At 45.5% G+C, this 14,902-nt stretch overlaps 2 annotated features.

Annotated features, from left to right (window-relative positions):
- Positions 1-7,777: 7,777 nt before the first annotated feature.
- Positions 7,778-7,804: a sequence feature (Short protein (GSTUM_00005316001, CAZ81642.1) was converted to a misc_feature.).
- A 42-nt stretch (positions 7,805-7,846) lies between these two features.
- Positions 7,847-7,873: a sequence feature (Short protein (GSTUM_00005316001, CAZ81642.1) was converted to a misc_feature.).
- Positions 7,874-14,902: the final 7,029 nt, after the last annotated feature.

A 14,902-nucleotide genomic window follows, 5' to 3' on the forward strand; every position in this document is an offset into this window, starting at 1 on the left:
GGGAATAGGTAGTGGGTACAGGCCCTCCTCACCGGTACACTCGTTGGAGGCAACTGGCAAAGTTGATTCATAGGGTCAACAGCCTGGCATGCGGGTACAAGAGGTGAACATATTGGTTTCCTCCTTCCAGCCATTGTACTGCCTATAGGTTTAGTTTGTTTTCGGTGGTTTTCTACTGTGATGGAGGATTTATGGGATGGTATTTAGGCTGGGAGGTAGTGGTTTTATGTTTGTTAGATGAGGAACTTGGTTAGGTTAGTCTTGTGCTCAGCTTCGGCTACGCTTAGTACTGGTTGGCTTGATATCAGAGGGGCTATGGACTTGGACGGGGGCGGGTACTGGGTTGTTTGATGGTCTTATAATTAGCTTTCGTGCGGGCTTGACTTGAGGATGGTAGGTGCTGAGCTGTAGACTTAGTTAGCTTAGAATCAGTGGTATCCTGGTTAGCGGTATTCCTGTGCTGGCAGGGCCTCGTGGTATGCCTGTTTTAGTAGTACGAGTTTAAATAAAATTAGATTGACTTCTAACTACTTTTCCTATTTATTACTTTAATGAATATATAACACCTTTACACTCTTTATCATTATCATGACTTTTCTTATCATGATAAGAGAACCCTTTATAAAGAGGAGTAAGAGAAAGCATATGATAGATGTTCCTTATAGAAGACAAAGGTCTGGTAGTATCAGTAACCTAAGCAGAGGCCTAGTACTATCGTAAGATGAAAGGAAGAAGGAGAAGAGAAGTATGGTTTCCTGTTGCCAAGAACTAACCATCCTAAGGGGCATTGTTACATTACAAAGAGTCACCTAGAATGATGCCAAATGATACAAGTTGGCCTCCTTGAACCTAGACTGAGAAGGAGATATCGATATCAATGATCAAAACCTTAATCTAGGGGGCTTTAATCATGCCCTAGATCACATTTCAGCAGAGCCCTCTAGGGCAGCAAGTCCAGTAATACCAGAGTACAGATCACTAGTCAATAGCTCTTCTACTGGATCTTCATGACTTGAGAGAAGCTTGAGGGTAGCAGCACCAATGCCACCGACCCTGGCAGCTCTGGCACCAGGTACAAGTGTACTTGGAATGACAGAAAACCAGTTTCAGGCATATCTCATAGCAACATGGAATACAGGACAAGGAATTATCCAACAGACGAAAGCAAAAGATCCAAACATGTTAGAAGGAGCTGAAGATAAACTATGAATATTCCTAGCACAATGCGAAGGATGTTCTGCTGTCAAGAGAAATAGAGAATATCATGATGAGATCAAGATTCCCATTGCAGAATCTCTATTGAGAGGACTTGCTGGACAATGGATTATGCCTTTCCAAGACAGAAAGAAACAAGGGAAATGAGTCACAAATGCAGAATTCAAGGCAACTCTCTTCAAACAGTTAGGTGATCTCAGTGCCAAGAATACAGCAAGATAGAAGTTGGAAAAACTCCAATAAGGAAAACAGACATCTTCAGCCTACAGGTATGAATGTCGACTATTGGAATACAAGACCAAATTTGCTGATGCCATTCTCTAGATCATTCTACTAAGAAACTGTAGTGAAAGACTATGAGCAGAATGGGGAATTTCCAACTTGCATTATACAACTTCAGAACGATTTGCAAGATGGGTGATCAATAAGGAAACCAAACTGAACATGGTTTGAAACAATTCAGAAAATACCATACTATACAAGGTGGTTGAATCGTTCAGGAATGTGGATAGAACTTGCAGACAACAAGCAACTCGAAACGAAAGCAGAATGTTACCACTAGATCAACCAATGGAATTAGACAAATCAAGCGCAGGGCCAGCTGTGAATCAATTCAAGGAAGAATATGTATAACGATCCCCCTTTGGACAGTTAGTTCTTTGGTGACGGGGAACGATACTTCTCTCTTCTGCTTTCTGATTTCTTCGTTTTATGATAGCACTAGGCCTCTGCCTATGTTACCGATAGTACAAGACCTCTGACTTCTATTGGGAACGCCTATCGTGAGCTTTCTCTAACTCTTCTTTGTGAAGAGCTTTCCTTGTCATAACAATAACGTTGCAATAACGATAAAGATTGTAAAGGTGTTTTATATTTGTTAAAGTAATAAGTAGGAAAAGTACTTAGAACAAAGTGTGAAGAACCTATCTTCCTCGGCCGCATTAGCCTCCTTATATAGTATTCTTCCCGCCTGTAGTCATGTGACCTAAAGTGGTCACATGTGCGAAACCAAATCATAATAAACTAATCATGTGACCAAGGTTGTCACCTGCTCAAAACCCCTGACCTTATAATGAGGTCATGTGCAAAACTCATAAACCAATCATAACACAATAAACAAGTCATATGACTGGACTGAGTTATATGCGCGAAACGCATGACCTCATAACGAGGTCATGTGCGAAACATAAATCATATGTGCAAGGCTAACCCACAAGGCACACTTGCAAGGCATACTCGCCAGGCATATGTCCCATGACTCATATTTGAGCCATGTGCGAAAGGATCACAAATCCCACACATAACAAATCATATGACCCGAATGAGTCATATGTGTAAAACAATAACATACCTGTGACTCATAACCATGTGTCACGTCAAAGCCTCTTTTATGCCAAGCCACATTAGTGACAATATTCTAGAAGAATAAATGGGAAACTCTGCTTGAGGTGCAGAAAATTTGGACATCAGATACGGGAATGTCGAAGCCGAACTGACAATAAATACCAAGGAATAAAGGCAGCTGGAAACAATGGCTTCCAGTTTCAGAAGAAGAGCAATATTGGCCAGATGATTACTATGGACTTATTGGTAGAAAACAACAAGGGTCCGGAGTAAATAGTAGTCTGGGAGACCCAAGATTGGGACCTGAAAAACCTATCAAGTGTAATGATCCCTCCTTGGATGGTTAGTTCTTGGCGATGGGGAACGATACTTCTCTTCTTCTGTTTCTTTTCTTAGTCTTATGATAGCACTATGTTTCTGCCTGCATTGCCGATAGTACAAGACCGTTGTCTTCTATTAGGAACGCCTATCGTAAGCTTTCTCGAACTCTTCTTTGTGAAGAACTTTCCTTGGCATAACGATAAAGTTGCAGTAAGGATAAAGATCATAAAGGTGTTTTATATTGGTTAAAGTAATAAGTAGGAAAAGTACTTAAAAGTCAATCTAATTTTATTTAAACTCGTACCGCCAACACTGGCATACGACGAGCCCTCGCCGGCACAGGGATACTGCTAACCGGTATACCACTAATCCTAGGCTAACCAAGTCTACGGTCCCACACCTGCCATCCCCGAGTCATGCCCGCACGGAAACTAATTACAAGACAATCAAACAACCCAGCACCCACCCCGGTTCAAGTCAGTAGCCCCTCTGGTACGAAGCCAACCAGCACTAAGCGTAGCCAAAGCTGAGCAAAAGACCAACCCAACCAGGTTCCTCGTCCAACAAACATAAAATGACTACGACCCGGCCCAAACACCGTCCCGCAAAACCTCCTCCACAGTAGAAAACCAACAAAACCAAAACAAATATAAACAACAGGCGACACAATGGCAGAGAGGAGGTGACACACATGTCCACCTCACGCATCCGCATGCCAGGCCATCGACCCTATGAACCCACTTTGCCAAGTGCCTCCGAGGAGTGTAATGGTGAGGAGGACCTGTACCTGCTGCCAGTCCCCCAAAAGCAAAATCATAAACAAAGGAAATACATAGAGGTGGTGACAGACCTAAACGGCCAGTGGGGCCTATCTCCCACCCATGGTACCTTGCCCCTGCCAGCCATGCCCATTGCCAAACCAAAGAAACCAAACAAACCTCACAAAGCCCAGCACACAAGACCCAAACAAGTCCAACTAGGTGGTTGCAACCCACTATCCGCACAGTTGGCCATCAACCATCCGGGTCATCGGAGAGCTTTACAGCACTCAGCAGCTTCACTCAACAGCCCTATTAGGACGGAAACACTTAATTAGACATCGCCCAACCTGATGCATGCCCGACCGGTGCTCACAGGTGCCTCTTCCCCCCCAATCAGCCCTCGCCAAGCCCGACACACCAGGCGCCACGGAGCCCATCCAGCCCCCTCAGCCCCTCAGACAGATCAACCATCCGACAGCCACAGGACAGCTATACCTAACCCCATCAGGCAGCCACTGGTGTTGGCCAAGCCAACAGAGCCACAACCCTCGACTCCATATTAGCTGAGGGGAGCCCACCAGCCGAAGCCGGGAGTGACAGAGGAGGCAGCACCAATACCCGAAGGCACCAGCACCAGCCACATGATCCGACCCAGCCGAATGGAAGTCCAATCGAGTCAGGAAAAGGTAAGCAGAGCCAACCAAAGCCAGCCCCACAGGTCCGTCAACAGGTACGGACCAAACAACGGGCAAGAGGCACCCCTCACTGACACGACAAGAAGGGGGAGGGCGAATAAACAGAAGCAGACAAACAGAAGGTAGGCCCCACTTGCAATATGTAAAGCTGCCAACCACAGACAACAACCGAACCACCCAGACACACAGACAATGCGAGTACCTGGCAGCCAATCGTCCCACACCATCACAGGCAGCAACAATAGCCACACAGGGGGGCAAGAGTTTTCAGGGTCAAAGCCATCCCCACAGATGCGAGGAGGAGACGCCTGACGGAATTACCGTAAATGCCACAAGGACACAAACTCAAAGGGAACAGCGATAAACAATATTGTAGGATTCCGACTGTACAAACAAAAACGTAACGAAGAGGGGCTGGGTGGGAACAGCCCTGCCACCTGAGGAATGATGCGGCTGGTACAACGAGTTGATACTTGGGAAGGTCATCAGTCTAACCCAAGGGCATTTTGTATCGCGAGAACTAAGGACTCCGTTGAAACCGAACAAAAGACATGAGCTGGCCCAAAGAATGACACGGGTGATCCCCCCAAACACAATGTTCAATGCCCCCAATCGAACGTGAAACCTGCGAGTAGACGATAGACAGGAAGCTGTAAACATTTTACCGAAAGAGGCTAGTATGCGACCGTGATCAAGTGCTCGAAGTGCTAGTATCGTGAGATAACCAGCCCAACGAAACGAGATGCTAACTGGTTATCCGCCACGCAACACCTAACAGACCTCATCATCCAGGACCCCAGGAACTACTGAGCAAACTCAGATATCTCCCGCAGAATCCAAGGCATCAAGGCCCATCATGATGGCGAAAGAAACACTCAGGGCGAAGCGACGGCAAGGACGAGGAAAAGTACTTAGAACAAAGCGTGAAGAACCAATTCTCCTCGGCCGCATCGGCCTCCTTATATAGTGTTCTTCCCGCCCATGGTCATGTGACCCAAAGTGGTCACATGTGCAAAAACCAAATCATAACAAACTAATCATGTGACCAAGATTGTCACATGCTCAAAACTCATGACCTGATAATGAGGTCATGTGCAAAACTCATAAACCAATTATAACGCAATAAACAAGTCATATGACTCAACTGAGTCATATGTGTGAAACCCATGACCTCATAACGAGGTCATGTGTGAAACATAAATCATATGTACAAGGCATACCCACAAGGCACACTTGCAAGGCACATTCGCCAGGTGCACGTCCCATGACTCATATTTGAGCCAAGTGTGAAAGCATCACAAATCCCACACATAACAAATCATATGACTTGAATGAGTCATATGTGTGAAACAATAACATACCTGTGACTCATAACCATATGTCATGTGAAAACCTTTTTCATGCCAAGCCATGTTTGTGACATTAACTTCCCTCCTCCTAAGCCCAAGTCCCATCAGGCTTTTTCTCCCAGTTTCAATAGTTTCCGTCCTGCCGCACGCATGGTCGTTCTCAGCTTGTGGAACTTGTCGCCTACTGCCTTCCAGCTGACCCTTACTAATTCTAGGGTCAGGTTCGCCATCTCGATCGTGTACTGCTGATTATCATTCAGCTGTCTTAGCTCCGTGATCCCTTTGTCGATTGCCAAAATTGTGGCCTCAGCCCGGCCAAGTTGTTCTCGGAGTCCCCAGATTTGCCTGTGCAGGCTCCTGATGTCCAACTCCGTGTCTGCTGAGGAGTTTTGGGCCCCTCCCTCCCTGGACCGCGGCCTCGCGGCCCCTGCCTTTCTGGCATGCTCACCTTCCAACTTGTTCTTGCTTCCATCCTTCTGCGGGTATAATCCTGCAGAGACTTTCTGTACCCTGTGCATCCTGCACCCATTTCTGAAGCATTGTTGCTAATGCTTCAGGACGTGCTCTGGGCGTGGACCACACTTTCAACATTCCCTCGGGAACCATCCTGATCCTTCTTTGTAACCAAAATGTGTTTAACAACCGTCATTGTAATATACCGTCCATGACATTGCCTTATGCGGTGCTTGTTTTTTCCTTTCTCTGAGTTCTTCGTTGGTTGGCCCCATGAATGAGTATTCAGGGCTAGTCAGTGTAGTTTGGTGGGGACTATCGCCCCAGCCCTCATGTTGTTGCAATGGCACGGAAGCCTTGTCCTCGCCTTTGTCTTGGTTGAACGTGATCGTTACCTGGGCCGGGCTTGCCTGTGTATCGCTGGTGGAAGGTTGAGATGGCATCTTGTGCGTATTCAAAGTTGTGTGCGAAATACCAAGTTTTATTGTGTTCATGTGAATATCCCGTCCACTTGGCCTGATATTGGAGGTAACGGTGGAAGAAGCGACAATCGACTATTTCGTCGAGCTTGTATTCTGGTTCTCCGTCGAGTTTCATTGGAGGAGGAGAAATAAGTGTTCGTGAAGGAAACTTGTTGTCGGTGTGTAATTCGAGGAGTGAGATCTGGCATTTGTTGTGTATTCACATTGAGGGTGGAAGGTCGAGTTTATAAGCTCAGCTGCCTACTTTTTCCAGTATCCTGAATCGTTCAATTTTCTTGTAATCTAATTTCTTTGATGGTCGCGTTGTATGGATATTGCGTGGTATTAACCATACCATATCTCCCGGTTGTATGTTCGGATCCAGCCTTCGATGCTTATCGTATTGTTCTTTTTGTCGTTGTTGTACTTGACTCATTTTGTATTGTAAGGTCTTGTGTAGTTTTCCCATATCTGTTTAGTCCGGTATTATACCATCAATTGTATGATATGTGATCTGACTTGGTGGATGTTGTCTATATTTCGCAAAGAAGGGTGTCTTGCTGATTGTTTCTTGCTTTCCATTGTTGTATGCAAATTCAGCCATTGATAACAGTTTGTACCAATCATCTTGTTGATAATTGACGTAGGCCCATAAATATTATTCGAGTATCGCATTTACCCATTCAGTTTGTCCATCCGTTTGTGGGTGGAATGCTGTGCTCATTCTATTTTGTATCCCACTTTCTCTGGTTACTTTCTTCCATAGTCTCGATGTGAATAGCGTTCCTCGATCGGTAATGATATTCTTTGGTAGGCCATGAAGTCGGAAGACCTCGGGGAAGAATGTCGGTATAAAATCCCTCATGTCAATATCTTTTCTGACTGGAATGAAATGACTCATTTTGGTCAGACGATCCACTACGACTAGGATGCTATCACAATTTTCCGATGCCGGTAGGTCCGTAATGAAATCCATAGTAATTGTTTCCCATAGTCGTTCGGGAACTTCGCTCGATTTTAGCAATCTATATGGTGTGTGTTTAGCTGTTTTCGTCCTTTGGCATATGTTGCAGTTTTTGACATATCATTTGACATCTTCACATAGTCCTGGCCAATAGAATGACCTCGTGATGAATTCTGTGGTTTTAGCCGTTCCTCCGTGTCCTGCCATTCAGATATCATGGTGTTGTTGTATAATCCCTGTCCTTATCTCTTCTTTCTCCAGAATCCCTTGTCTTTCGTCGTACTACATATTTCCATCCTTCCATTGGCATAAACCCTGGGCAATTCCTTTCATCTCCTTTTTTCCTTCATTCAATGCTTCTCGTATTGCCTGAATTGTTTTGTCTCTTTCGTTTGCCTTTTCAATTTCTCTTTCCTCAGTTGATGTGAATTGGATAATCTCCCTTGCCTCGAAGTAGGTTTTGGGTAATAGAGTTCGTGTTTTTTGTTTGATTCTTTCGTCTTCCTTCGTTTGTAGTTTGTAGCTTGCAATCCTTGTGAGAGCATCGGGCTTTCCACTCTTTTTGCCTAGTCGATATTCAATTTTGAAGTTGTATTTGCTAAGATGTTCCATCCACCTTATCTGGTGGTCATTCAGTTCTTTCGTAGTCATGAACAGGACCAGACTCTGATGGTCCATTAAAACCCGGACTGCATGGTCGTTGTTCAAAATGTATCTCCTCTATTCCTTTAATGCTTGAACTATCGCTAATAGTTCTTTGTTCGCAACGTCGTAGTTGCACTGTATGGGGGTCATTGTCTTGGATCGGTAAGACACTGGCTGCCATTTTCCATCGTCGTATTGTTGCGATAGTATGCCCTAGAACAAATATTTTGAGGCGTCCGTTTCACTCATTGTCCTTTGATTTGAGTCGAAATGAACCAGTATGGGTGCCGATGTTAGATGCATTCGTATTGCATCATATGCTTTCTGTTCTGTTTCTCCCCATTCACATTTCTTGTTTTTCTTTGTTAGGTTATAGACTGGTTTTGCAAGCCTGCTGAATCCCTCTATGAACCTTACATAAAAGTTGCAGAATTCCATAAAGCATTGAATATCTGTTTTGTTGTTCGGTTTGGCCCAATCCCATATTGCTGCTGTTTTGACAGGGTTGACCTTGACCCCACTTCGATTGATGATAAATCCCAGGTATTCCGTTTCTTCTTTATGAAATTCGCATTTTGTTGGTTTGATCTTTGTTCCTGATCCTTGTATTGCAGCCATGATATTGCTGATATCCTTCTGGTGTTGTTACATGTTTTCTGAGTAGATGAGTACATCATCCAAGTATACGATGCAACATGTGTCGAGGTACTTATTGAGTACCTTGTTGATCCATCTCTGGAATGAAGCCAGTGCATTGGTTAGCCCGAAGGGCATAACCAAGTATTCGAATATTCTGTATCTTGTGGCAAATGTAGTCTTCCATTCCTCACCTGCCTTGATGAGTATATTGTGGTATGCATCCTTGATGTCGAGTTTGGAGCAGTATTTCGCTGACCGCAGTCTATCCAGTACTTCTCCAATCAAGGGTAGTGGATATCGATCTTTCTTGGTAACCGAATTGAGGGCTCTGTAGTCTTCACAGAGTCTCATTTTTCCATCATTTTTTCTTGAAGAATAGTATTGGAGATTCTCCTGATGCGAAGGAGTCTCTCATCCATCCTCGCTTTAGGTTTTGCTCTATGTACTTTCTAAGTTCTTCGAGCTCTGCTTCTCCTACTGGGTATAACTTCTTGTAGGGAATTTCTTTTCTTTTTCCTGTTTTCTCATCCTTTTCCAGCTGGATTTCGTGATTGATTCCTGGTCTTCGAGGTGGTAGCTCAGTAGCCTCCTCTTCTTGGAAGAGGTTTTTGAATTGATGATATTCATTTGGAATCAATTCTTTCCATCCCTTTTTGCTTTGGTATTTCTTGTTTTGAATTGCTAGTTCTGTACTGATGGTGATTTTCGCTAGGACCGCTTTTTCGTCTTGATATGTCTATTTGAGAATTCCTGTTGTATCATCTCTTCGATAGTACCGTCCAAAGGCTCATGCTGTGATCTCTTTGATCTCGAGACTTTTTGTTGTATCAGGATGGTTTTGGTTCATGCTTCCAAACCCTTTGTCTCCTCTTGTGGTTTCTTCCAGTTGATCTACTTCGTGCAGATCTTCTTGGTTGATTTTTTCAATGATCAACTGTGCAATTCAATCGCCTTTTTGGACTTGGTAGTCCTTTGGAGCTAGGTTGGACAGGACCACTTTGATTTCACCTGTGTAGTCGATGTCGATCATCCCTGCCATAGTCATGAGTTGATGTGTGACTGTTAGACTACTGCAGGGTACTTTTCGTCCATAGGTGCCTTCTGGTAGTCTGATGGCTATTCCTGTTGCTATTGTTACCTGCCCGTTGGCCGGTATCTTGATTCCTTTGTTGGCATACAGGTCGTGTCCTGCTGCCCCTTTGGAATCCTTGGTAGGCACCTTTGCCTCTTGGTCCAGTCTTTGTATCCGGACTCTCTTATCTTGCTGCATCTCTGTGAACTTTGCATGCAAAGTTTCTTCTTCCGCTTGTCGTATCGGTGTCGAGTAGACCACAGGCGAACTGTTGAGACATCGTGTCGTACAAAGTTCACTGGTAAAGGTCATCTGGTTCTCGTTCCAATCGATTGTTGGATTATGTTTTTACAACCATGGCATGCTGTACACTATCTCATAGTTTTTGAGATCTGCAACCTGAAAGGTTGCCGTTTCCCTATGACTGTCAATGTCTATAGGTACTATCGCCATATGGGTTATTGGACCCATTGCACTTGGCTTTCCATCCGCTAGTAGACTTGTCTCGCTTTCTTTGCTTCTTTTGTGTAGAGGCTATATTTGTCGCAGATTTCCTTGTTGATGAAATCTTTGGTAGCCCCGGAGTCAAGCATTGCATATATTGCTGTTTCTTCGTCTTCATCGTTGTATATCTTCGTCTTGATCATCACATGATCTCCATCTCCTTCTCCTCTTTGCCTGTGTAGTGCTATGTAATAGTTTGCTAACTTGATGGGCTTTCTAGGTCCACATCTTGGGTCTCCCAGACCACCATTTACTGGGGACCCTTGTCGTTTTCCACCGGTGAATCTGCTGTGATCATTTCGCAAATGGTGTTTCTCTTTTGATTCTGGAAGCGATTATTTCCAGCAGCTCTGGTGCCTTGGTATCCACTGTTGGGTTGGCTTCTGTATTCTCGTATCCGATGTCCTGCTTTTCCACACCTTAAGCAGAGTTTCCCGTTCATTCTTCTGGCGTATTCTTCCTTAGACATGTTCAGAGCAGGTCCTGTCCTTGATTTGTCCAACTCAATTGGCTCGCCTGGTGGTAATGCTTGACTTTCTCCTTGAACTACTTGCGGTTTGAAGGTCCCGTCCACATTCCTGGATGATTGGACCACCCTGTGTGCTGTAGTATTTTCTGAGTTGCTTTGAACCATGTTTAGCTTGCTCTCCTTATCGATGGCCCACCTTGCAAATCGTTCTACCGTGGTGTAATATAAGACGGAAGTTTCCCATGCCTCTCGGAGTCTCTCGCTACAGTTTCTTAGGAGGATGATGTAGAGGGTAGCATCATCACACTCGGCCTCGTATTCCAATAGTCGGCATTCGTTCCAGGATGCTGAAAAGGTTTGTTTTCCTTATTGGAGTTTTTCCAGCGTTCGTCTTGCTGTCTCTTTGGCGTTGGGATCTCCGAATTGCTCGAAGAGTGTCCCTTTGAACTCTTCGTATGTCACCCATTCTCTCAGTTTCATTCCATCTTGGAAGGGCATGATCCATTGCCCCGCAAGTCCGCTTAGTAGAGATTCCACATATTGAATCTTGATCTCATCGTGGTATTCTCCATAGCCTTTAACGGCAAAATATTCTTCACACTGTACCAAGAATATTTGTAGCTTGTCTTCGGCTCCTTCATATGTGTCAAGTTCTTTTGCTTTCGGCTGCTGGATCTTTCCTTGTCCTGTGTTTCGTGTTGCTGCTATAAATGCTTGAAACTGATTTTCAGTGATTCCGAGTATGCTAGGGCCTGGTGCAGGAGCAGCAGGGGCCGGTGGCACAGGTACTACTGATCATGACATTCTCTGAGGTGGAGGAGATCCTGAGGGGGAGCTATCGACTGGTGATCCTTTCTCTGGGGTTACTGGGCTTGCTGCTCTCGGGGGCTCTGCTGAAACGTAATCAAAGGGCTTGCTGAATTCCCCTAGATTGACGTTTTGATCGTCAATGTCAATATCTCCTTCCCTGTCTGGGTTGAAGGATGCCATCTTGTATTGTTTGGTGTCGCACTAGGTGACCCTTTGTAATGTAACGATCTCTCTTTGGATAGTTAGTTCTTGGCGACGGGAAATGATACTTCTCTTCTTCTTCTGTTTTTTTTCTTAGTCTTATGATAGTACTAGGTTTCTTCCTACGTTACCGATTGTACAAGACCTTTGTCTTCTATCAGGAATGCCTATCGTAAGCTTTCTTTAACTCTTCTTCGTGAAGAATGTTCCTTGGTGTAACAATCAAGTTGCAATAAGGATAAAGATCATAAAGGTGTTTTATATTCGTTAAAGTAATAAGTAGAAAAAGTACTTAGAATTCAATCTAATTTTATTGAAACTCGTACCACCAACACTGGCATACGATGAGCCCCCGCAGGCACAGGGATACCACTAACCAGCATGCTACTAATCCTAAGCTAACTAAGTCTACGGCCCCGTACCTGGCATCCCCGAGTCATGCCCACACGAGAACTAATTACATGACCATCAAACAACCCAGTGCGCGCCCCTGTCCCAGTCCGTAGCCCCTCTGGTATGAAGCCAACCAGCACTAAGTGTTGCCGAAGCGGAACAAAAGACCAATCCAACCAGGTTCCTCATCAAATAATCAAAAATCACTAGCACCCGGTCCAAATACCGTCCCGCAATACCTCCACCACAATAGAAAAAACCAACAAAACATGCACAAACTAAACCTACAGGCGACACAATGACAGGGAGGAGGTAACCAACATATCTACCTTGCGCACCCGCTTACCATGACGTCGACCCTATGAACACACTTTGACGTTTGCCTCCAAGGAGCGTACTGGTATGGAGGACCTGTACCCACTGCCTGTTCCCCAAACAAAAATACTATAAATAAAGGAAATACATAGAAGTGATGACAGACTGTAAAGGTCAGTGGGGCCTATCTCCCACCCGTAGTGCCTTGTCTGCTCCTGCCATTCCCAAAACCAAACCAAACAAACCAAACAAACCCCACAAAACCCAGCATGCAAGATCCAAAAAGGTCCAACCATGTGGTCGCAACACACTATCCGCACAGGTGGCCATCAGCCAACCAGTCCATCGGGGAGCTTTACAGCACTCAGCAGCTTCGCCCAAGAGCCCAAGCCGGACTGGAAACACTTAATTAGACCTCGTCCAACCTGACACAGGCCCAACCGGTGCTCGCAGGTGCCTCTCCCCCCCAATCAGACCCCCACAAGTCCTACACACCAGACGCCACAAAGCCCATCCAGCCCACCCATCCTCTCAGACAGATCAACTATCCAATATCCACAGGATAGGATATACCCAGTCCCATCAGGCAGCCATTGGTCATAGCCATACGAACAGAGCTCCAGTCCTCAACACGGTATAGCCAAGGAGGGCCCGCCAGGCACAGCTGGGAGCCACAAAGTAGGCAGCGCCAACACCCCAAGGCATCGTCACCAGCCACACCGTCCAACTGAGCTGAACCGAAGTCTAACCGAGTTGGAAAGGAGTAAGCAGAGCCAGCCAAAGCCAGTCCCACAGGTCTGGCAACAGGCACGGACTGAATGATGGGCAAGAGGCATCCCCAACTGATGCGACAAGAAGGGGGAGGGAGAACGAACAGAAGCAGACAAACAGAAGGTAGGCCTTACTTGTAATGGGTGAAGCTGCCAACCACAGACCACAACCGAACCACCCAAGCGCACAGACAACGTGAGTGTCTGGCAGCCAATCATCTCATATCACCCCAGGTAGCAATGGAAAACCACACCAGGGGGTAAGATTTTTCAGGGTCAAAGCCATCCCTACAGTAACGAGGAGGAGACACCTGGCTGAACCACTGTATATGCTGTAAGGACAAAACTTCCAAGAGAACGGTGATAAACAACATCGTAGGATTCCGACCGCAGAAACATGTACTAATGAGGATGGGGGGGGGCAGGCATGGCCCCCTCCCCAGTGGATTGATGCGGCCGGTACGACACGTTGATACTTGGGAAGGTCATTAGTTTAACCCAAGGGCGTTTCGTATCGTGAGAACTAAGGACTCCATTAAAACCTAACAAGAAATATGAGCTGGCCCAAAGAAAGACACGGGTGATCCCGGCAAACACAAAGTTCAATCCTCCACAATTGAACGCGAAACCTGCGAGTAGACAATGGACAGAAAGCTGAAGACATTTTATCGAAAGGGGCTCGAAAGCGACCTGTTGAGAAGCGCGAAGTGTCAGCATTGTGAGAAGCCATCAGGTGACGAAACGAGAAGCAAACAAGTAATCTGCCATGCAAAGCCAACAGACCTCAATACTAAGAACCTCATGAACTACTGAGCGAACTCAGATATCTCCCCCAGAATCTGAGGCATCAAGGCCCGCCATGGGTGCAAAAGAAATGCTTGGGGTGAAGCGACTGCAAGAAGTAGGAAAAGTACTTAGAATTCAATCTAATTTTATTTAAACTCGTACCACCAACACTGGCATACGATGAGCCCTCGCTGGTACAGGGATCCCGCTAACCAGTATACCACTAATCCTAAACTAACTAAGTCTACGGCCCCGCACCTGCTATCCCCGAGTCATGCCCGCACGTAAACTAATTACAAGACCATCAAACAACCCAGTGCCCACCCCGGTCCAATTCCATAGCCCCTCTTGTATGAAGCCAACCAGTACTAACGGTAGCCGCAGCAAAGCAAAAGAACGTTCCAACCAGGTTCCTTGTCCAAAAAATATAAAATCACTACCGCTCAGTCTAAACACCATCCTGCAAAACCTCCACCACAGTAGAAAACCAACAAAAAACCAAAACAAATATAAACTACATGCGACACAATGGCAGAGAGGAGGTGACCAACATGTACACCTCTCGCATCCACATGCCAGGTCGTCGACCATTTGAACCTACTTTGCCAAGTGTCTCCGAAGAGTGTAATGGTTAGGAGGACCTGTACCCACGGCCTGTCCCCCAAAAGCAAAAACTCATAAACATAGGAAATGCATAGAGGTGGTGACCGATCTAAACGGTCAGTGGGGTCTATC

Source organism: Tuber melanosporum (assembly GCF_000151645.1).
Source record: "Tuber melanosporum whole genome shotgun sequence assembly, scaffold_19, strain Mel28".
Classification (NCBI taxonomy): Eukaryota; Fungi; Ascomycota; class Pezizomycetes; order Pezizales; family Tuberaceae; genus Tuber; species Tuber melanosporum.